The sequence below is a fragment of the Aedes albopictus genome, chromosome 1 (genome assembly GCF_035046485.1).
Source record: "Aedes albopictus strain Foshan chromosome 1, AalbF5, whole genome shotgun sequence".
NCBI classification, from domain to species: domain Eukaryota; kingdom Metazoa; phylum Arthropoda; class Insecta; order Diptera; family Culicidae; genus Aedes; species Aedes albopictus.
In genome coordinates, this window is record NC_085136.1 from 186,087,759 (window position 1) to 186,113,439 (window position 25,681).

Consider the following 25,681-nt stretch of genomic DNA (forward strand, 5'->3'; position numbering starts at 1 on the left):
ATTTATTGAGTGAGTGTGCAAAACAATAACAGAACCACTTTGTTCTAAGATGCATGGTGCGAACCCTGATTTCCATTCGAATAATGGTGGAATAAATTAATTCAATTAAGTTAGTTATTTATGAAAGGCGTGTTGTGATCACGGAATGGGCATTATAAGAGTCGCCGTTCTATGAATTAATCTCAGTAACCTTTTCAGATAGACGTATCTGCATAGGACTCCCACATATTGTATGTCCTTTTGAAAAAGTATTCGAGAAATGGTTGATAGAGATTATTTTGACGTGAGCTAAGCGTATAACTACAGCCAGCAAAATGCATTGGACTTTCGATCCGGAGCGGAGATGGGGGCTTACATTCCCGTGTTGAAATAATATTCTCTAACAAGTTTTTCTGTGTCCCTTAAAGTATTTAAAGCCTATGGGCTGACGCTAGGCTACACGGAAAAATATTAAAACCCAAAGAATAAGTTTTAAAAACTCAAATTTGGCTAAACTGCTTTTAGTTTTAACTCAAAGTTGGGTTGTTTTCTCCCTCGCCCCACCACAATGTTGTCAAAAACAAAGAGAGAAGCACCGACGCATCCGCTGCTCTTCCGTGGAAGAAGCCAAATTTGGGTTTTCTTGAGTTAACCCAAATTTGCGTCATTTGAGGCCTCCGTTGGGTGAAAATAACTTACCAGTGGGTTAATTTTTTTGCCGCTCTCAAACGAGAACTACTCACTCACCACTTTCGCTGTTTGACGCAAATTTGAGTTATTCCACGGAAGACCGGGATTGCGTCAAAACAACTTAAATTTGGGTTGATTTGTAGTTCCGTGTAGGCTTACAATAGACTGATACCAGGCTAACGTTAGACTGACGTTAGGCTAACGCTAAGTAGGCTGAAACTAGGCTAACGATAAGCAAAGGCTGGGCTAATGCTGAGCAGTCGCTGAGCTTGCGATGGACTGACATGAGGTTGATGCTAGGCTAAGGCTAAACTGACGCTAGACTGAAACAAGTCTGACGCAATGTAACGATAGGCCTGTCGTTGGTCTAACACTGGGCTGACGTAGGCGTTAGGTTAGGCTGACCCTAACATAGGAAATAAAAGACGCGGACACCGTATTCAGCCAGAGGCTGTACAGACTGAATGAAACTTAACAGTAGACAAGGGACACACGGAGCATGTGCCAGTGGATACGGAGAAAAAACAATTCTCACGGAAAGTTTCAACGCCCGGAGCCAGAATCGAATCCTCACCCCATAGCATGGTTCGATTAGAAGCTTGATGACCCTAACCGCACGGCTACGAGGCTCCAACATAAGCTAATTGGGAGACATGCCAACATTTTAGTGTTTCCTTAGATACGTCAATATCTGCGGTGCACATCCTTATATTACACGGTATCAATAAGGCATACCTACAATAGAAATCCAGACTGTATTTGAAACCATTTGGAATGAAATTTGGCGAGAAAGTGACCGTGATGCAGTTCGATGCGTTTGGAAAAAAAATGAATCGAACTTGATGGCACAGGCTTAGCACGTGAAGGGAAAACAATAAGAATGCACCCGTTTCACCGTCCTTGTCGTCTAATTCCTCATAACACTTTCAAGCTGAAAATTTTCATACATTGTTAGGGGCCGATTGATGACCTTTGAAAGAATTGTTTAGTGAAAGTTTGCTTCGTCGTGTAGAAATACACGTGCGATGCGTAATGCTGGGTTGTAATGAATATTCCGAAAAAAAGCTGAGCAAACAACCCTAGAACTTAAACTTGATTTGAGAAATATTGAGAAGCAAAAAACAATTATTGTAGCCAGAACTAAGGAAAAACTCTTTTGTTCTTACAGAAAGATTTGCACAGCTTGTCATTCTACCATAGCAAACTTAAACGCATGCTTCGCACCGGAAAACATAGCTTGTCGCCAGTACCATCGGCGGCGGGAGCCGGTACACAGAAACAATGCATGCACCTCGTTCGCTCGAAACACGCGGGCGCTCGGCGGCTCCCGACGACGAAATGATAATGAACAAGATCACTACTTCACCGAAAGGTGTTTTGATGAAAACTGGTTTGATTACCACGACGTCTCCATTTCTGTTTATTTTATTTATATGTGTATATCTACGAAAAAAAAACTATAAACACGACACCCGTAGGTATACCGCGATCCGACTCAATGGCAAGACCTTGTGCAGAAATTCAAGGTGTCCGGTCCGATAGAGTGAGTTTTCCCACTAAATGGCTGGTGAACCTGATGCTGGGCGTCTGCGGCGGGTCAGAGATTCTCAACGATTGGTGCAATTCCTAGACATGTATGTTAAGTTTTTAAATGTCCTTCTTTAGCTCAGAAAACAAAAGTTGTTGTTGCAAAATTGGTACCTCAATTGAAAAATAATTTGAAAGTAGTAAATTGAGGAAGCTAAAAACAATTTGTTAAAAAATAAATAAGTAAGTAAATGTGTAAATGAGTAGATGAGTAAATAAGAAAGTAAGCAAGTGAGCAAGTGAGTAGTAAGTAAGTAGGTATGTTAATTAAGTAAGAAAGTAAGAAATTATGTAAGTAAGTTAGTTAGTAAGTTAGTGATTAGGTAGTCAAGTAAGTAAGTGAGTAAATTAGTAATTGATTGTGTATGTAAATAAAAAAAAGTAAATAAGAAAGGATCTGAATGAATAAGTATGTTATGTATTAAGTAAGTAAATAAGCAAATTTATAAGTCAATAAGCAAATAAGTGATAAAGTAAATGAGTGAGAAGTAAATCAATGAGTATAAGAGTAGTCATGTATTTTTTTTCATACCTTTATTTTCAATATCCCCAAGCTACTGAAGCATGTGGCTCTTTGTTATATTTTTACTTAAATTCCAAATATTTTATTGGGATGTTTTTATCCTTTCTAGATACTTAGGAACCCAACCCGTTGAGAACGCATGCTGTAGCTCTTTTGTATGTATGCAAGCTACCCTGTTGATTCGCATAACCAACAGTAAACTCTCTCACGCAAGAGAAAGGTTTCTTGGGAGATGCCTGTTTATCGAACCTACTACACATATCGCTGCAGTGCCACTACCCACTAGCTGCTGTGACGTTGTTGCTGGGCTAGACCAACTGGAATGCTCTTGCCCGTACAAAACAACATTGCTGCCCTTTTACGTCAACTGTTGCAATTGAACAACCAGCTCGAGAGTTATCGTTCTTTTTTTCTCTTTAGTATTGCCTTGCTGAGCGAAAATAACCTTGACTGCTGCAGAAATATGCATGCCTGTGTAATTCATTTGCAAGTCAACCTAGTGACCTAAGGATATTGTTCGTTAATAAATTCGAATTATAAATAATAATAGTGTATGGCGGGTGTCAATATTGTAAGAAAATAAATCTAAAATAGGTACACCAAATGGAAAGTCGTCTTTCGTGAATTAACTTCCAAATGGCATGTTTCATACTGTTTGGAATAAATTTAAATAAATACCGATTTCAAATCCGAACCCATCATTAGAAACCTGAGAGTCCAAAACATTCAAAAATTTCGGTGTGCATTGACCGCAACAATGATATATCGATGAAAACGTTAGGTGAGTTCGGATTTGAAATCGGTGGTTGCGAACACAGCGAAAATCGCAATTTAATGAACAATTCTAAATGGCGATCAAATCCAAGATGGCTGCCAAAAATTTTTCAACTTCAAATGAAACGTCTATACTTTTGCTTCATAGAAAAGTGAAGTTTTGTATATGTTACATTATTAAATTTTAAGATATTATGCGATAAATTAAGGGAACGTCCATAAATTACGTCACGCAAAAATCGACCATCTTCAGACTTATTCACTTTAGGTAAAGGACGACGGACGATGATCTGGGATACCCCCTTGTAGGCGGCATTCAAAATTGTGATAGCTCGAATGTTCTCACATATGTATTACTTTGTCGCCTTTCTTGTGGATGGTACATATTATCCCTTCCTTCTACTCCTCCGGTAGCTTTTCGGTTTCCCAGACCTTGACTTCTAACCGGTGTAGACAGGTGTCCAACTTTTCCGGGTCCATCTTTATAAGTTCTGCTGCGATACCGTCCTTACCAGCCGCTTTGTTGCTTTTGAGCTGGTGGATGGCATCCTTAACTTCCCTCAACGTGGAAGTTGGTTCGTTCATGTCCTCTGTTGCACCAACATAGTTATTTAATCCGCTGCCTAGATCCCGCGTGCCTACGTTCGCTTCGGTGCTCGTCAAAGTGATGTTTCCAACTTTCGATCATTTCACGTTTGTCCGTCAGGAGGATGCCAACCTTAACCCTACAGATTTCGGCTTGCAGCAGGAACTCTTTGCGGAATGCGTTGAACTTCTCCCAGAACTTTCGAGTTTCTTGTGACCTGTACAGCTGTTCCATTTCCTCGCACTTCGCTTCTTCCAAGCGGCACTTTTTCTCCCGGAAGAGACGGGTCTGCTGCTTCCGCATCGGTCTATATCGCTCCACATTCTATCGGGTTCCATGCTGCAGTATTACCGACCGCGCTGCGCCCTTTTCCTCTAAAACCGCTCGACACTCCTCGTCGAATCAATTGTTTCGTCGACTCCGTTCTACGTACCCGATGATGCTCTCGGCTGCGTTGTTGATGGCTGCTTTAAGTGTACTCCAGCAGGTCTCTAGGGGGGCACATCGGGCACAACAGCTCGTCTCGCAACGCTGCCTCGAGATTCTGCGCGTATGCGGTGGTGACATTCGGTTGCTATAATCGCTCTAGATCGTACCGGGGCGGTACTGGCTATGTTCTTGGAGGCGGCGAAATCGATGAGGCCATTTTCGTTCGTCAGCTGGTGAGCGCTGAACTTTCCAATCGTCCGTCTGAATTCCTCCTCTTCCCCTACCTGAGCGTTTAGGTTTCCTATGATGACCTTGACGTCGTGGCTTGGACAGCGGTTTGTCATTATCAGTTTTTCCAGATTGAGGGCTGTGCACGTTTATTATGCTGATGATGAAGAATCGGCCCTTGTTCCTCAACCTGCACATTCTTTCGTCGATCGACCACCAACCGATCTCGCATGTCTCCCAACACTTCGAAAGCTGTTTCCAGCTCACGTGTGTTGCCGCAACTCTAGTATGTGGTATGATTACCTCTAAACGTTCGCTTCATAGATCCAGTCCAACACACCTTCTGCAACGAAACGATGCCGAACCCGCGGTCCTTCAGTATATCGGGGAGTATGCGGGTGCTCCCGATGAAGTTGAGTGATCTGGAGTTCCACGTACCGAGTTTCCAATCGCAAGTCCCTTTTCACCGCTGTAGTCATTGGTATCGGTTCGCATTCTTCTTTTGTTGATTTTTCGGCGCTTGTCTTTTTACGGCAGGCTCGCAGGGCCTGACAACAGCTCACTAACCCAGTTTTATGTTCCCGGAAGCTACGGGCTCTGCATTGGAGTTTCCTCCCACTGCAGTGCTATATAGCTAGGCTCAAGCACCAGTCTTAGCCGGGGTGGTGTTTTTCAATGAACACCCAGGAGATAATATTTTACCTGAGCTTCCACCCCCAATTTACAAATACTTCGTAGGTTTATTGAACTAGTAACAAAAATAAGTGCGTGATAGTCACGAACTATCACAAATGAAGTGCATCCCAATCAGACTTTTTTTATCTGAATGATTTGAAAGCTGAAGGCAAGACGACTTACTCTGTATCTCGACGAGACGATTTTATATGTATGATATCAAGTTCCGCCATTTCTATATACAATCCAGATGCGATAATTACAAACCTTCCGGAATACAGGCGTGATAAGTGATTGACTAATGCATGATAATTTATGCACATCACGAACTAGCCGCGACCATTGTTGCTGTTCACATCTTTTGATGGAAACGTTCAAGGACGCCGGTCGTCGTCGTCGACGTCAATAAGTTTGGTGTGCCGAGTCGTCCGCGCGCCCGCAGTCAGTGTAGACGACCGCGTTTTGATGGATGAAAATCTTTTCCATTAACGTCACCAAGAACTTCTCGCTTCTAGCTGCAGTACAGACAATATGGTAGTGGGTGCTCTACTAATACGGACTTCTGCAGCAGCGGCACACAGTGGGGTTGCTACTAAATGGCATCGAAAGAATGATTAAATTAATTCTAGTTTCCGTCTTTATTGATTATAATAGATCATCAATCTCATAAATAGCAGAGCTTCTTCTACCAGAACACATCAACCCGTTTTCGCCCTTCATTATGCAACCAAATTGCAACAATGACCCATTTTTCAATACATTGACTTGACAAACTTCTATAAATAATTCGTCTTCTTTCTGGCTTTACATTTGCATTTTTCTTTCTGGCTCTACATTTGGGACTCGATCTGCCTCTCTAGAACTGAGTGTTCTTTGAGCACTCCCACAATTATTATTTTAAGAGCTTTCTTATCCTGCCATTGCTTTTTGTTTGAAATAAATTGTAAACACAATTGAATTCTAGTTCAAATTAATCGATTTTTCAGTTTACTATAGCGACAAAGCGATTTCTAGTTTAAACTGAACTGCTCCATTGCTTGATACTACAAATATTTTCAGTTGTCGAAATATTCGACAGTTCATTAGACCAAACTAGGATTTCGTAGTTTCAACATAAAATAATGGATTGTTTATTACGACTGCACTTTTGCCACAAACAAAGCCGGAATGTGATTGTGTTGGTAACGGTAGCTCCAACGGCAGCTCGGAAATCATATTTTAGACACTTGGCAAACGGATGGAAAGGAGAACGAATCAAAAAAGACAAAAAGACGAAACCACCCAACTTTTTGTGGATGTTGTTTTGAATGCCTGCGCGTTATACATCACGCTTCAAACTGCATTTGTAAGTTTTTTTTTGCCTTCTAAACAATAGGGGGAAAAATCTGCTCAAAAAACACCCTAACAGGAAGGTTAGAGTAGTGTATGGTTAAGGCCGTCTTCTACAACAGTAGTAAAAGCCAGGACTACTCTCTTCTCGACCCACTAAAACACATACCTATGGTCGCCAAACCCTTCGTCTCTCCGGAACCCCCAAGAGGGGCTTTAGAGAGGGCTTTAGAGAGGGGCTTTGGAAGTGTGGGTGATGGTTTTGCTACACCTCCCTCGTTGTGGCGAAGTTGAGGTAAGAATTTTAAAGATTTGTGAGTGCTTCCGGGCCATGTTTGTGGTCCCCATTTTGTAGAAACAAATGGCGTTTCTAACGTTATATGGAATGATGGTAATTGGTTGTCTTTATCGATCAACTCTAAGTGAGAACAAATAAATATAACTTTGGAAATTATCAGTTTAAAATCAACCATGCGTTTAGTTGTATCAAACGAACGTCATTTTTCTGCGTGTGCTGAAGAGCGTGGGTTCGATTCCCGCCGGTTTGTGGCTGCCGCTCTCCATCCTCGGTCGCGCCCAAGGCTCGCTAAGTCACGCTCCACCTGGTCCGCACATCTTCCTCTCTGCGCTACACGCCTTCTTGTGCCAACCGGATCAGTTGCAAACACCACCTTTGCAGGGTTGTTATTCGGCATTCTTGCAACATCGTCCTGCTCACCGTATCCTTCCGGCTTTGGCCACCATCTGGATGCTGGGTCCGCCGTAAAGTGCAGCGAGCTCGTGATTCAAACTTTTCCGCAACACATCATTGTCTTGTACACCGCCGAAAATCGTCCTTAACACGCGTCGCGCAAAAGCTCTGAGCCATGTCTCGTGTCCGTAGAGGACCACCGGTCTTATTAGCGTTTTGTACATGGTGCATAGCTCATTGGAAGCATTCAATGCGTCCGTGTTTTTTTTTCTGGGCATGAATTTGTATAATGTGCGGCATGAACCCGACTGGAACGAAAATCGGACCCACCGTCTCAGGATTTGCAACTAATAGCCTTAGCCACTAGGCTAACTGAGCTGGAGATTTAACAAAATAATACGTTATCAATAAAAGTTTGTAATAGAAACTTACTTACAGGTGCATACAATTGTAAAATATTTCGATAAATACAGTTTAGCTCACTGAATAAATTCTAGAGTCCTCTGTAAATACAGCTTCTAGATATCAATCAAACTTGTCCTCGTGAACATGAAGAATATATTTTATCCTATAAATACATAGATAGCCTGCTCGACCCTCCTGAGATATCCTGCTCAAACCACCCAAGATGCTGCAGAACGCCGTTTTTATTTCAAACAGAAACCAATTTGCCACGATCGCTGATGTTCAGCTGATGTAGTGAAGTTGATGAAAACTAAAAAAAAACATTTTGAGACAAACCAAACATATTGAATGAGTGGAATGTGGCCATTAGAGATTCATAAGAAGAAACAAGTGAAGAATGAACGGTTCGCCAAACATATGAAATTTTAACAGCTGTTTCGGCTTCTGGGTTCACTGAGCGCCGTTGCGACGCATTCTGATTGAAAGCCACATGGCTGATTGACCGAACCGAAATCGGCCACAGCTAAAGGCTGCGCTACTGTGTCCAGAAGTATGCTCGATTACGCACCGTGATTTTTGAGTAGCTTCCAGCACCAAATTGATAATGCCCGGTTTCCTTCGCATCGCATGGAACAGGTTTTTATGGATGTTACCCAATGCCACCGCCCGGCCGGGACTTAATCACATCAGCACATGGTGGAGCCATCTAATCTAGAAAAATCTAAAACGGTTTGATCGATTGTACAGATCAAGATTGTAAAATAACCAAATGATTGCCATTGACTTGAATGAAGTCGAGCGCTTCGTGGCTGTCTGGATTTCGTTTCAGATACTGCATAGTGGTTTCAAACGCGAAAAACGTGAAATATTTTTTGAGAACATTTTGAAATAAATTGCTACTTAATTGAATGTGTTTTAGTAAACTATTTTTTATTTTTTTTTTATAAATTAACAAAATGTAGTTTTTTTTTAATTTTAAGAAGCACTTTGGCAACGTTTGAACTACTGTGCACTGGCGTGTCCGCAAACAAAGAGATAGGCGGGAACACGTTTATTTTAAAATGCCGAACGTGATACCAGCACTAGAACTCAGTTGAAGTTGGGGTTTATGACTTCATAATTAAAATTAAATTTCTGCGATAAATGTCGTGGACAGGTCGCATAGGCACCTACCGGTCCGATTCATATTAAGTATAAGCATTCTAGTCACTTGAAAGATAAAATCTATAAATAGCATATTCAGTACAACTTGGAATAAAGTACGCATTGAACGATTTTGATGTAAAATAACCAAGCAATGGACTTGGATGGAGTTTTGGAATAATTGTAATTTTTTCTAGTTCGGAAAAATGATTATAGATAATGTTCATACGAGGTTTCTTCTCGTAAAACTGAAATCACGAAAAAAAAACAAGATAAATTTCAATTTACTTGTTTGTAAGGTTGTGCGGATTTAGTTGTTGACCATGTTTCAAATGAGGTTGGAAAACAAATAGAAATGCTTGGTTGACGATGCCTTTGCATCCCATGCGGACTGATCTTTCAATACAAAGAAACGGTACCAATCTTGATCATAGTGCTCCCATTTTTCTCCAACAACAACACTGTCACATTTTTTTTTAATCCTTATTATACATGATATTGTTCAAATCAATACAAAATGTCTTTATATCACATCGAACAATGTTTTTTTTTGCAAAATTTATATGGGTGAGGGCCCATATAGCCGAGGCGGTAAACGCACGGGTATTCAGCATGACCATGCTGAGGGTGACGGGTTCGATTCCCGGTCGGTCCAGGATCTTTTCGTAAAGGAAATTTCCTTGACTTCCTTGGGCATAGAGTATCTTCGTGCCTGCCATACGATATACACATGCAAAATGGCCATTGGCAGAGGAAGCTCTCAGTTAATAACTGTGGAAGTGCTCATAGAACACTAAGCTGAGAAGCAGGCTTTGTCCCAATGAGGACGTTACGCCAAGAAGAGAGAGATAGGGTGGTTAAATTGGCACTGTACAAAGAGATTAAGGCATGTAAGGGGGCGTGCTTCGAAAATATTTGCCAGGCAGTCAACACAACCCCTTGGGCTGATGCATACAGAGTAGTCATGGCCAAAACGAATGGCGTGTAAGCACCCCCAGAACGATCCCCCGAGATGCTGCAGAAGATCGTGGAAACGCTGTTACCACGTCACGATACAAAACCATGGGCATCTGTCCCCTATGGCCAAACCGGCTATAGCGATGTCGCCCTGACGACGAACGACGAACTCATTGTAATAGCGATGGTATCCCGACAGTAGCCATAGAGACGGCCATCGAGGCTAGCCCTGACATGTTCAGAATGGCTATGCAAATGTGCCTAGACAGAGACGATTTTCCGGAGAGGCCATCTGGCGACCCGTCGGCATACAGACCTAGATCTGTCATCTGGACACCGCCGGAAAACTGTTGGAACGGGTCATTTTGTCGAAGATGATGGTCTATATCGAGAAACCCGATGACTTTGGGCTCTCGGATAACCAGTGCGTTCAACAGCGTCAGCTGGGCCGCCATCGGGTGCACCATACATCACCTAGGAGTCCCGGTTAGCCTATGCCGGATACTGGAGAGCTACATACTTTCAGAATACTTCCAGACACCGAGGAAGGCGAGAGGAGCAACAACATCTCTGCGGGGGTACCTCAGCGGACTATTCTGGGCCCAGTTGAACGCGACGTATGAAGGTGTAATGAGGCTCAAACTTCCACTGGGCTGAGTTTGTACGACCAGCTTTACGGTCGGCTTTACTAATGATATTACCCTCCTCGTGGTAACCAGCGAGTCGATGGAGGAAGTGGAACTGACAACAACGCATGCAATAGGCATAGTGTAGGAATGGATGAGGTCGAGACAGTTCGCGCACCACAAAACGGAGGTGGTGGTGGTAAACAACCACAAGTCTGAGCAACAGGCAGTGGTCACCACAGGCGGGAGCACGATCAACTTTAAGCACTCACTGAAGGAATTGGGGGGTCATGATCGATGATAGGCTGAAATTTGGAAACCACATAGAATATGCCTGCAAAAGGGCAAGCATGACGATAATGGCATTGTCAAAGATAATATCAAATAGCTCGGTAATAGTCTCGAGTAAGCGTAAGCTGCTCGCGACAGTAGTGGTCTCCATACTACGGTATGGCGCCGCTACATGGTCGAATGCTCTAGTGGTAAGCACGTGAAGTGACTCGAGAGCACCGAGAGGCTGATGTGCCTTAGGGGGTCATCCCATATAGCACGGTCTCAAAGGACGCGGTATACGTGCTAGCGGTCATGATGCCCATATCACTAGTGGTGGCAGAGGTAAAGAGTGCTTCGAGCGAGGCGGCTTAAGAGGCGCGAGGCGGATCGCCAGAATATCGTCTATGCTGAAGAGGCAGAGAGAATGGGATTCCTCCAGCAAAAGTAGATGGCCGCACAGGCTCATACCCAGCGTGTCTAAATGGACGAACAGGCTCCATGGCGAGGTGAACTTACTTAACGTACATAGGGTAATTGTTCCCTTCGTTGTGGTAGTACGTATTGTTGCGGTAATGGCAATTGAGCACTTTTTCGACTGAAATGTTACCAAAAGGCATTTTTAATAGATGTATTATGCTTAAATTATGAGATTGCATTTTTTGTGTGCTTAAGATTTGCCCAAAAACCAACTTAAAGAAAATATTTTCCCTGCTGTGTTCCTATTGTTGCGGTAGTGTTCCTAATGTTGCAGTATTCTATATGATTTCAATGGGATACCGCAACAATAGGAACCGAAATTAAATTTTACCTCCATAATAGGAACAGTGTGCCTATTGCTGTGGCAAGCGATTATAGCGTTAGCGTTAGCGTAAGCGTAGTTACGGTATACTACGTAGATTGGATACTAACAACATTCATGTACCTTTTGCTAATCTTGCTCGGTATCTGATCAGCAGTTTTTCTCATTCTATAAAAAAATGAAAATGTTCTGCCAATCTTAAGCAAGTGCAAAGAAGTTTTCAAAAACATGAATGAGATTCGAACTTGCATCTTTCAAATAATAAATACAGTAGATTTGGTTCGGCCTGACTGACTGTGATTTGGAAAAAAAACGTTGATCAGCGCCATCGAAACAAATTGGGTCCTCCAACACCCGCATTTATAATAACATGCTCAAATATATCAAATATTGTTACTATGAATTGGCAAGAAGTTAGAAATCTGACGGCGATAAGGAGAACTAAAATTGTTCATATTCTGGACCAAAATTAAAATATTTCGCTGATTCCATGGAATGATTTACAGTTCACTCTGGTTGGATGCATTTTTATTTTTGCATGTTCTGCCAAACAGAAGTTTTGAATTTACTCCACGAAGAGTTGTTAGAATTTAAGGATTTTTACATGGAAGAAAGATAAGCATTTTTTTCATCCAATGGTTAAGAAAACTCATTTAAAAAACCAGGTAACCAATCGATCAACTTTTCAGCGAAATCCGACAATCATTTCTTCAGATTTGTGCTCTTGAAAATTCAAACTGTGGCTCGCCATATCTTCACCTTAATGAAGATAAATCAATCAACTTCGGCACCTAAGTACACCTTTGGTTTTGCCAATTGCGGTCACAAACTTAAGTTTGCTCTTTACTTCACCTTGATACCACAAAGAGCCAAACAAAATATTTGCGGTGGTCGTTTGCCATTTCTTTTATAGTTCCAATATTGGAATAATAAAACCGAATGGCAATCGTTAACCATGCGCATATCCTACTCCCGCGATCAATTAGAAGGCAGTTTGAAGCAATCACTGGCTGCCTTTACCCCACAGACACGGTGGTCTTGATATGTTTTAGGTTTTGAAGTTCACCTCTATTAATCGCTAGGAAAAGTAAAAGTTTGATTTCTATTTCCTCTTCTCCGGCAACTGTAGCTTAGACTGTTGCGTACGTTAACCTTTGTCACGCATCGATGCCTTCGACAAAGGTAATAAAGGAAAAACGTGTTATTTTTTTCTGCAAGTAGGTATGTTTTTTTGTTTCGTTTGGATTTTTTTGCCATTTGAAATGCTAAAGGAGAGAATGTATCATTAGAATCTGCCCGCACGTAGCAGGATGGCAACCAAAAGCAACTAGTAGAGTCAATTAAAAAATGATAATAAGAATCAAACTCAATTTCGGAGTTCTTTGTTACATATGGCTCACACGACGACGGAGCTAGTTATCGTAAATATACTGTTATGAGAAGAAGTCATAGAGGAATTATATTTTTCGGTTCACAAATTCAGCTTTTGATTGGAAATGATATAATAATTTGACGCTTTAAGCAATAAAATAATAATGGTATTGTTGAAACATTAGTGTACGGACAATACTTGATAAAACATTAACACAGTAGTAAAACTGTCAGCTGAATGTATTTTTGCTTTAGCCTAACACTTGCCCACATGATCACCATGCAGCCTTAGCTGGGAATAGCGAAGGACGTCTGAAGATCATAAAAAAGCATCGACCATGAATCAGTTGTCGCTCAAAGCACTGACCTTTTCCACTCTTCAGCGCCATTTGAATTTATCTCTGGTATGGAGGAATTCGCTCCAAAAACTCATCCGCTTGGTTTTCCAAACGAATGACACCGGAAACTGAACGGTTTGATCGACATTTTTCACGGTCTACCTTTGGGTGTTCATTCCGCAGCGACATTGTCGCAGTTCAAATGTGCTCACGGATTTTACGCGGTTAAAACTCACATCAACTATGTTAGATTGTTTGCTAGTGCAGTACAGCATACTTCGTGACATTTAATTTAACTATCGTCGTGCATTTGTGACCTATAAACGCAGGGCTGGATCTAAGGGGGGGGGGGGGGTTAAAGGGCCCCGGGCCCCCACAAAAAACAATTTTGGTTCAAGTACTGCTCAAAAACAAATAAAAACTGTATTGCCCGTTGTGAAGATTTATAGATTCCGACGCAAATGAATGATTAGGATCATTTTCAGCGTAGGTGCGTTATAAATGTTCGTTTACAATGCAAAACTATCACCAAATGTGTACCTAACAACAGAGCGTAAAATATTCACCAGGACGCGGTCTGGTTTAATATCTGTGGGCCCACGCAAGAAAAATCCACGCAACTAATTTTCGCGCAAGAGTCTAACCAGGTGAAATCTCCGCAATATCGCTCATCGCATTTGTACTTCCGAGGGGCCTCAACAACTGCTCGGGCCCCGGGCCCCCACAATCCTTAATCCGGGCCTGCCTAAACATGCACTAGGTCAGCGAGGTGAGCGCAAGCCAATATACGAAGAAGGTTAAGTAAATGCAGTCACACATGATTATTGTCGATTTAACGGTTTTGTATGATCATAATTGTAGTTCAGATGACTTTCGTGTCCGGGGATAATAAAATCAGTTGATCGTATTTTTAGAGCCTCCATAAAACAGGTACATATCACATTCGTAAGTACAATATGTCTAGTTTACATTGCACTGACCGATTTCGGTAGACAATTATGCTGTGAGTCATAGTAAATTCTTTTGAAAAACTTTTCATGGAAAGGCGAAACCATGATGACGTTGGATCTTTGCGTCTGTTTGAGTCTGAAATCATTGTGCCTGATCAGGTAACGTCGCTGAAGTTACTCATGACTCCAAGCTTTCCCGGACATCAAGTTCAGAACCCAGAGAGCTTGAATGGCCATGTCGAGGAATCTTTGCTAAAACTTGGGGTCCAAAACCCAAGTATGTATATCAAGATTTACGCAATTGTTGTTAGATCATCATTGCTTATGGATGTCTTGTATGGTAGCAAAAGGGTGAAGTGAGAACAATCCAATCAGAATTAGGCCATTTCCAAAGGCTATACTTAACCCGGGAGCGGTTGCGTCGTGTACTGAGTACACGCACCACGAAAAATGCACGCTCGTGATACACAGCGTGAACGTAGTGCCGTTGCAGGTAGTCGAATACGCGACTGCTCGAGGGTTAATAGGGGTGTCTGGGGTATAAAAAAGCGGAAACGGAACTTACAGAAATGCCGCATAGTGCTGCGAATGTATGGAACGTAACTTGAAAATGGCTTTTTCAGTCTCGACAAAATTCAAATACTGCTATTTAATTTCGGACGAAATTAAATAGCAGTATTCGAATTTTTTCGAGACTGAAAAAGCCATTTTCAAGTTACATTCCATCACAGTCGCAACCAAAACTAATGTATGGAACGGCAGGACAAAAATCATTACTAAGGTACCATACACAGATCGAAAAAAGAGTGTAAAATTCTGTGACATATGATGCACATGATTGGAGCGTGGGATATCATAGAAGTTTACATGACATGTCATGTAAAGTTCATGAAATATCATGTAAACTTCCATTATATGTCATGTAATTCAGTATGACTCTGAGAGTTTACATGACATATACCACAAATTTACATTAGATGTCATGTAAACCATCATAACAATAAGTTTACATGACTAAAATGAAGTTTACATGACGTGTAAATATCATTTTTATCTGTGTACATTTTTTCTCAATAGTATTTTTGGCAAAATTGACAAACTTGATAAAAGCTACAATTTACATGAATGTACTGTTGCCTATCTTACAGGCGTCTCTTCATCATCAACTGTGATGAGGAAGAACAACTGAAACCTGGAAGGCCATCAAACTTGTCGTTTGCACGAAAGGTCGAAAATGACTTAAGGGTAAAGTGTAAAGTCTTCGGCATGATCGATGAGATTTGAATTACCTTATGATAACTAAAATGCCGTGTCATTTATTGGCTCCGTAGCTTAGTTGGATAAGCACTTGTCTAGCGAATAAGGTTTCGTGGGTTCAAATCTCACCTGAGCTGTGGTCTTTTTTTGGAATTTCACTAATAATTTATCCATCTTTTCATGTATATGTTGAGTTCATTAAAAAAGCATTATTTAAAAGAATGACTTATTCACCAAGCTTCATTCTTACAGAACATTTTGTTTCTGTTATATCAATTCAAATTCTATACCGTCAAATGGGGTAACTTGCAACACTTTTCGACTTTGAAGCAATGTCATTGAAAATCTAAACATTTGAAACATTCTGTAAAGCATCGTGTACCCTAATTACCCCGAGTAGAATACTATGCAGCACTTAAATACGTTGCCACCTAATCGCGAGGTGCGAAATACATGCTTGTTGCAAGTTCCCCCATCTGTGGGGTAACTTGCAACACAGGACATGAAGCTAAGTTAGCTGGCATTATACAGTCAGGGATGGGAACACTCACTTGCGAAGAGTTACACTCACTTGCTGTTTTATCAGCTCAGAAGCGTGCTATCAAGAAACGATGTATGGACGACTTTTGGCTTGTGGTTTTGTCTACAAGTTTGTCGAATAGAGTACGGGTCGCAAACCTATACCTAAGTCGTGACAGAGCTGCGAAGGCGACTCTCCACGAGGTGAGTGTAATTTACATTCACCTCGTGGAGAGTTGCCTTCGCAGCTCCCTCACGCCTTCGATGTGCGTGTGCGACCCATACTTTGTTCGGCAAACTTTTAGACAAAACCACAAGCCAAAAGTCGTCCATACATCATTTCTTGATAGCACGCTTCTGAACTGAGAAAACAGCAAGTGAGTGTAACTCTTCGCAAGTGAGTGTTCCCATCCCTGTATACAGTACTAACATTGTTGCATTGAAAAGATGTAAACTAACCAATTGACATATAATTTTTCATGAAAGGGTTGATAGCTATTGCAAGCGAGAGTATATCGTTTAACAACGGGTCTCACGTCCCTAAAATATAAAATATGTATGGATCTCGTGACTCAGTATTCGTTACAAAATGTCAACAATGATTATTGTCATTTTTTGAAAAAGTAGAGTGAGCCATCTTTAAGTAGTTTTCAGTTCGAAGTGGTGTTTGGCAATTACAACTAAAATATCATGATTGAAAGACACCTATTCAACTTTGTAAATATCAAAATCGCTAATTTGGGTATTCAGCTGAAATAATTTACTCCATCTAAGTTCAGAATTGATGTTGGTGATTGTTTTTAAGTATAGAGACGAACCAGCCAAGGGCTGAAAGTCATTTTAATAAAGACAAATCAATCAATCAATGTTTTTAAGCGTTCATAAACTAAATTGAACTTTTCACAAGATGAAACTTGAATAAAACATCAAAATATAGTATTTCCTAACAATGTTCGACGGTCACGTGCAGAAATGGAAAAAAATGAGTTGTCATTTGCAAATGAACGCGTCACGTAATCAATAAATGATCCATTTCGGTTATTTTTGTCAAAGTTATCGTAAGATGAAGATAAATAATTGAAGATTTTGTCAAATTCAACTGTTGCAAGTTACCTAGTTACCTCATAATGGTTGTCGAATATTATAATGATATTTTACATGACTTAGTCAATAAGTTTATCAAACTTTTATCGTTTAGCTAAGCTTACTATTAGGTACCCTAACTGCAAGCAAGGTCATCAGACTTATCGCACTTACCGTAGGGGAGAGATGAAGCACGATTTTCATACTTGTTTTTATGGCATAAAATGAGCAAACCGTTTTAACAGTGTTGCTAAACAATAAACAAAGAAATAAAACTATTTTTTCCATTGAATCGAACTTCAATACTCGCAATCTCTATAAACGAAATAGTAGGGCATACTAGCTTTCATTATTATTAGAAAATACTTCACATTTAGTGTATGCCATGGTGTTGCAAGTTACACCGCTGTTGCAAGTAACCCCGTTTGACGGTATTTAGTTTTGTGTCAGTGTCGATGTGGACTGTCAGTTGACAGATCGATAAATGTCACATCGTTCTACCAACCACACAACCCCAAACTTGTATGATGTTAGGTTTCTTGTAAGAATAAAACGGAATGATCTGTCTCTTCTAACGTGAACGTCAACGAGTTAACACCTCATAATTGTTACCATTGTGGAATAAAATCCCTTATTGTTTGCCGTATAAAAATGCATAAAGATAAATGATACGAAGATTATAGCTTGTTCCTAATTTTTATTGTTAGTATTGTTTTGCTGTTATTTGTATTTTCAATAAACGTTAATAAAATCTTAGCTAGAAAGATAAACAGAAGCATGCACACCAAATAAATTTATAATAAAATTAAAACTGTCAATTCAAATCTAAAGTTAAGAACATAATTTGTAAACAGTTAGGTACACTACACAATACACTCTTCAAATGCTGCATGGGGCAAATTTACGAGTCTTGTCGCGAGATGGAGAAAGGACCACGAATAGAGAAAGGAAAAGGAGGTATGATAGGGAAAAGGTTTAGCTACTGGGTTCGGTATTGTAGATAGCTCTCTTTTCCACATCGTTCGTCAACACGTTAAGACGTTGAGCTAAACCCTGTGATACTTTTGAAAAAGTTACTGCACAAATTATCAGTGCACATCCATTCAGTGCTATAGTGTGGAAAATACCGTATTTGCATAAGCAGAAAGGATCAGGTATGCTAAATACTACCCACAGACAAACAGACGTAACACTTGCGAAATTTCCATCGGCCACGCTTTTAACGATCATTTTAAAATTTCGTAGTTGTGGCTTTCACAACCAGAGGCACGCGCATCGTTTTTCTATGTGTTTGACGTTTCACACTAGCGCCTTCTGTTGACGATATTGCACAACACAGTAATTCGTGCAACTTTTCCACCAGGTGATGGTAGTGTGAACTGGGCGATGGATTGCCATGAAAATCGTTCAAGGTGTTACGTCTGTTTGTCTGTGTACTACCGTTAAACTCCGGACAGAACCAAAAAACCCAGTAGCCATCAGAACCCTAACCTCTATATACCCATCGTTTATCTCTCGGCATCAGGACCCAATAGCGCTTACCTAAGGTCCTAGGGACGGTAGGACTCGTCCCCGAAGCTAACCTCGAATAGGGACGTGAACCTTCCACATTCTGGGCGACCCAACCCTAGTTTACCGCCAAGTCAACGGCAAAGGGGTGTCCAGTGCCCAGCGAGTTTCCAGAGTTTAAGCGAATCCCCGGACGACCGACCAGAAACACCCGGAAGTCGACCTCCGACTGGTGTCCATGAGGCCCGTCGAACCCTGTCTCCCGGTTCTACAGACTCCTCGCATCCCCTACCGCAGCTACTGCCGGCCGGCCAACTACACCACTACACCCAACCATTGTAAGTTTAGCATGAATAAAAGACAGTTAATGATAGTTCTTTGTGTATGCCTTGATTGATTTCTTGATTAGCCAAACGTACAAAGCCAACCCGACCGTTAAAGGTCTCGAGCTCAAGCTTGCTGGCTCCTAGGTCTCTGTTAGGAATCCGTCCCTCGAGGACGTGACATAATTTAGAGTGAAGAAACACCCCTCGTAATACATTTTAGTTTCTTGAAGGTCGTGCGTTTGACCGTTTCTTGTAAAGTTGCACACTTAAAAAAAGGAAAATGGTTGAAGTTTACCCTCAAGTTCTTCGTAGAAATCAGCAGTTGCATAAGAAAACTGGGGAACAACATGAACTTACACACTTTTAGATTGAATGGATCAGAAAAGGACCCTTGATCAAAATTATCTTCGATTTTTGGTACAAAACGGAAAAAGCTCAATTGCTAGCAAATTAGCAAAGAAAAACAGCTTGACTCGCGTTCAGTATTCAGCGGACGCCGGACACTATAAAGAAAACATGGTGAAAAATTCAGATAGGTCTTGTAAGGTCATTTTTGTTTCATCTAATTGAATTTTGAGATAGTTTTTCACAGGTCCGGATTAAGGATTATGGGGGCCTGGAGCCGAAGCGGATGTGGCAGTACAAATGCGATGGGTAAAAAATGTGTCTTTGTTTTTGAACAGTAATTGAGCAAAAAGGTAAAATAAAGTTAATGTTTAACGAGCAAAACGGCTTTTGTGGGGGTCCAAAACACGTGGGGGCCCCGGGCCCTGGCTCCTCTGGCCTCCCTTAGATACGGCCCTGTACTTACAAGATGGCTTTTTTGTGTAATGAGCCATTTTACGAAGTGACTACAATGTTGATGATTATATTTATTTTTACGGGTTATTGGACGCTACCTCCTGTCAAAGTTCATTCATAAAATCGGCTCGTAAAATGGAATATATTCTGTTTTTGGTTTAAAGTTATGATTAACATTTTATTTCAGCATAATCCAGGTAAATTTATCGACTGACGCAAATGATATTGTAAAAAAATATATGTAACTTTGGCGAGCGTATCACTAATATGTAGTTTATTCGACGTACGATGTTAACACTATTCAATATTTCAGATTTTCAACCGAAAAGTCTAGTATTTCAGTCAAATGCCATCAAGATGACAAAAAACCAGGATGAATTGGACAGACAACTAATTCAAAGCAGTCTAACAATGGTGTGCCCCAACGTTGACCAAACGTATCTGTAGTGTATTAACACGAACCGTCCCGACTTTCTGGCATGTTACGTCATACTAAATTATACAACACCAATACTGGTAAAGATACCAGATGTTCCTACCTTATATAGAAGACCTTGATTGATACATTTGACAGGTAGCGAAAGGTAGAGAGAGAGGAGATTAGTCAGTGACAGACGGGCGCGGAGGTGAATACTACAACTGGCGAACGAGGATGGATTCTAAACAGCACGGTGGGTTGTTGTTGTTTTTCTTCTTAATGAACAGTTTCCGGATCAAGTGGAGGAACGGCCAGGGATTCCTACCTAGGAATCCATTTGCATGATTTGGATTTGACCAAGAATGGACGGTTTTCGGTGCCGGTGGAGAAATGTTTATTTTGATGCTCGTGATTTGCACGATGAGCGGAAGTTACCCAGTAAAGTGTTTATTTTTACTCATTGTGTGGCTTGCATGCAAGGCAGGGAAGATTGCATGCATTTGAATGAAAAGGAAAAGTGGTCAAGTGTGCGCAACGATACCTTTTGAGCGTCTTATTGCTGCGCATCTTTTGATTATATCGGAGTTGCGAGAATCGTAAGGATTCTCCGCGTTTAGAAAATCATTAGGATTTTCTTGGGTTGCGAAGATCAGAAGGATCTTCCAGTTGCGAGAATCGTAAGGATTCTCCGTGTTCAGAAAATCAGGAGGATTTTTTCGAATGGCGAAGATCGGAAGGATCTTCCAGTAGCGAGAATCGTAAGGATTCTCCGTGTTCAGAAAATCAGGAGGATTTTCTCGGATTGCGAAGATCAGAAGGATCTTCCAGTAGTGAGAATCGTAAGGATTCTCCGTGTTCAGAAAATCAGGAGGATTTTCTCGAATTGCGAAGATCAGAAGGATCTTCCAGTAGCGAGAATCGTAAGGATTCTCCGTGTTCAGAAAATCAGGAGGATTTTCTCGGATTGCGAAGATCGGAAGGATCTTCCAGTAGCGAGAATCGTAAGGATTCGCCGTGTTAAGAAAATCAGGAGGATTTTCATGGGTTGCGAAGATCAAAAGGATCTTCCAGTTGTGAGAATTATTTAGATTCTCCGTGTTCAGAAAATCTGGAGGATTTTCTTGGGTTACGAAGTTAGAAAGGATCTTTCAGTTGCAAGAATTGAGGATTCTTCGTGTTCACAAAATCAGGAGGATTTTCTTAAGTTGCGCAGATCGGAAGGGTCTTCCAGTTGCGAGAATCACAAGGATTCTCTGAATTCAGGAAATCTGGAAGATACCCGGGTAGTGAAAATCAGAAGGATCTTCCAATCTCATGTATCCTAGCGATTCTACGTGTTAAGAAAATCAGGAGGATTTTCTTGTGTTGCGAAAATCGAAAGGATCTTTCAGTGGCGAGTGTTTCGGGGATCCTCAGTGTTTCAAGGTTGCTAAGATATGAAGGACCTTCCATTTGTGAGAAACTTGAGGAGCCTCCTCGTTTAGAAAATCTTGAAATATCCTAAGTTTGCGAAGACCGGAAGGATTTTCCAGTGACGAAAATCTTAAGCATTCACTATGTCACGGAGGGCGGAAGGATCTTCTGCAAGAATCGCTGGAGTATTTAACTACACTGAGAGTGCCTGGGGTTTATGCAGAATATTCAAGTAACTTTTAATATGGAATTTTACTTGACATTCTTGAACGTAACAATACACGTACTTGACGTACGTATTCTTGAACGTAACGTACACAATAATGTGGCATGTTACACAATGGGAGAATGCAAAAAAAAAATGTGATTGGCGAAGAGAGGTCTCTGAGAATAGGGTAACGGTCGAATTTTGGACCCCTAGAGGACATTAGTTTGAATTTTAGCTAAAATCAAACAGATTCAGAGGGTGTTACACATAATGATGATGTTGGTATGACCGTAAAAGCCGCCACTGTCCGTCAAAAATACCCACAAGGTCATTTCTGGCCGAAAATTTGATGAAAATAACTGATTTTTGAAGCATCAGTTTTCACTATTTTGGACACCCCAATTTATTTTGGACCCCCTAAAGTATATATTTTGGACACCCGGTGTTTAAACCAACTTGAAACTATTTTCGAAGAATCTGCCACTTGGATATGCTCGACCACATCCTAATTACTTGATTGACAAAGGCTGATTAGACGAACTTTGCAAATTTAATGCGCTAGAATGATAAAAGTTTTTGTTTACATCTGCAAGTTTCCCCGGCACCATTTTCTCTTTTCGTAAACATGCCGCGACACTCGCACGGATGATGAGATTAACAAAAATAATTTAAAGGCAAATAATGATATTTCCAGTGAGCAAATGATTGCTGCTCGTGCAGAAAAATCTAATTTAACGAATGATTCTAAAAATTGTCGTCATCTCTTCATTACATCTGTGAAAATTATGAAAATACGACCCAGGGGGTCCAAAATATATGGGGGTCCAAATTATATTGGTTACCCTATATTATCGTCGCAGCACTAAATCGAAGTCGTGACTCGCGCGACATGTGAAGTTATAGATGCGAAGTAAATTTGAACAAATGGTTAGCATTGCGCATCATTCAGCTAGTTAAGAGCTACTACACGCACTCATCCGAATCGAGTAGTGACACATTAAAGTGAGTAAAAACTCAATGTTCGCACCCCAGTCCACTTCGGATTTCAAGCAACAGCATAATAGTCGCAATGTTCATGTTACACTGAACTGAAAAACTAGTTTGGTCCCATTAGGACCGTCACGCCATTAAGGAAAGGAATCGAAGTAAGGATTCACTGCACTTTTGGGAATTAGCAAGGAGTTGTACGTTTGTGATTGTTTTATATTTACGAAAATACTAATTGTTCGTGTTTACAAAAATACTAAGTATTCGTGTTACTGAAGCTGAAAGAAGCTGCCGAATTCGAGAAAAGATAGAGGCAATGAACGATAGTGCTAAGATTGGATCGTTGATGAGTCTAAGGGAAGTGGTTTATGAGATGACGGCCTGCACATGATGTCTGTGTAGCTTTGCAACATGGAGTAGCTAATAATCATGTGGTGAGATTTCGATTGAATTGCTGAACGGTATACGAATCAGCTGATTTGAAAAGGATGAAATGAAAAAATATCCAGAAGAATGGAGTCAGTTGAGTTGTAGGAAATAGTGAGAGATGAAGATGAACAGGATGGATCAGTGTCCCAACTGATATGGAGAGTTGAGAGTTGAGAATCGTGACGGTCAACATACCTTATTGTATATATGTATATACATGCTCGCCTCATTCGTTTTGTCAAATTGGAGACTGCAGGTTACATTCCCGTTCCGGTCGAAAGAAAAAAAAAAGAATTTCGGCTTCATTGTGCTTACAACACAATATACAATTTCACGCAATGGCAGGTGGGAGGAGGCACTTCAATTAATAACTCTGATAGTGCACAAAGAGAACGGGGTTGAAGAAAGACAGGTCGGGTTCTAGTGAGAGTCAGGATTTCAAAAGAAGCAAAAGCATCAACTAATGAATTGATTCGTTTAGTTCTGAGTGAAAATGTCGAGAATTGCAGAACACACTTTTGGTTGTCCTACTGTTGTGTTTTGTACTACTCAAAAAAAAAAATCAAAGTATTAAACGCAGCTCTAACGTTTTGCTGCTGACCGCATAACAACCCAAAGGTTGAGTGAGTGTATTATAGGTATGTGACCCACAGAGGTGAATTACACTTTGAAAACTTTACGGCCTATTTAACTAATTCACAAACTAATCATAAGTTAAACGAAAAATCAGCATGAATTTGAATAGCTGATTGCTGTGGATGCGTTGATTCTGGTCACATTCTTGATAATTTCAGTAACTAGCGACTGGAATAATCTTTCTTGGAAAACGCTGTTCTCGTTTTCCCGTACACTGGGTACAAACTTCAATATAGCATCCGATTACTAAATTAGAAATTTTGAATTCAAAGAGTGTTTCAATGAATTATTTGGAGGCCGTCACTGTGAGATTGATTATAAGAGCCGATGCACACGAGCGTTAATTGACGCCGCGTGAATTCACGCTGCGTCGTCGCAGCGTTCCTGTGCGGCATGCGTTGACATTGCGTGCCGCACACGGTGCGGCGCGGTTGCGGTGCGGTAGCGTTGCGTTCTCGTGTGCATCCTCCCATTTGATTGTGTGTAACTCAGGACGCACTTGCGTGCACGCTGCGTGGACGCGCCGCCCGTGTGCATCGGCTCTAAGGTGTCAATCCTAAGTATGGAAGTACTTGTGAGCCCAATTCTGATCATGTTTTGCTGGCAAGCGCTGTAACGAATAACCGGAAATAAGAACTGTTATATTCCTCAGATAAAGAAAAGCAAGGCAAAATGTTTGGTATGTTTGAAATATAAATTAATTTCAACATATATCTACTTTAGACAGGACGAAATTTCCTTTTTCCGAATGAACAGCTGATCCACATGTATGTAAACTTCGAGATGTTTCGATGATAGAGATAGAGTTAATTTGGCGTAAGCGTATGTGGATTGAGCTCGTTACAATAGTATTGATGTCTCCGATGTTAAAAATAATAATTACACGGAGCAATGAAACTCGATAAATGTAAAAAAAAAAAACGGATTCATGTAGGTGCAACGTAACATGAACTAATGTTTTGAATTGGAATGGTGTTGCCATCGTTTAGGTTAAGTTTGGTTATATCGCACGTGACATTTAGAACAAGAGAAGGAATTTGAAGTGGTATGAAGAAAATAGTTACTGCATAGATAGCTACAGACGTCTCTAAACAAAAAAAAAACTAAAATAAAAAAGTAAGGGAGATTATGGCAGAATCAACGTACAGTAGACGTAAAATAACTGTAACATGTTTACGTCGTTTAATGATCGAGATAATGAGGAGGATAGGTCAAAGGTTGGACTTGTTGTTAAACGAATCACATGCTTATTGGATGATCGTATTCGTTAGATTATTCAAATTTTAACTGATCTGAAGTGATTTAAGAATATGTAGTTAATCATATGGGACTCGAAATAATTGCAACTTTTCTTCGGTATAAATGAGTTACTCTAACATGTTGTACGGCGCTTTTGGCCAAGATTTATGTATTAATATTCGGCTATAGTAACGAGCACTTTATTTATTGTTGAGGGGGGATTGTAGTGTATTAACACGAACCGTCCCGACTTTCTGGCATGTTACGTCATACTAAATTATACAACACCAATACTGGTAAAGATACCAGATGTTCCTACCTTATATAGAAGACCTTGATTGATACATTTGACAGGTAGCGAAAGGTAGAGAGAGAGGAGATTAGTCAGTGACAGACGGGCGCGGAGGTGAATACTACAGTATCCTACATTCGGTTCTAAAAATAGAAAATAATGTTTGGCCATTTGGAACTCAAAACAACTTAAGAGTGCATATTTTTAGATA

General features: G+C 40.7%; 2 protein-coding genes across 9 annotated transcripts in view; one reads left to right on the forward strand and one right to left on the reverse strand.

Annotated features, from left to right (window-relative positions):
- The window catches only part of LOC109419703 (cell growth regulator with RING finger domain protein 1), a 170,339-nt gene that overhangs the window by 126,756 nt on the left and 17,902 nt on the right, over positions 1–25,681 (reverse strand). The window lies entirely within an intron of this gene.
- The window catches only part of LOC109622736 (cyclin-dependent kinase-like 1), a 76,040-nt gene continuing 69,567 nt past the window's right edge, over positions 19,209–25,681 (forward strand). Inside the window, exon 1 of the mRNA XM_062845983.1 lies at positions 19,209–19,593. The gene's annotated coding sequence lies outside the window, so the exon portion shown is untranslated. The remainder of the gene's footprint in view (positions 19,594–25,681) is intronic.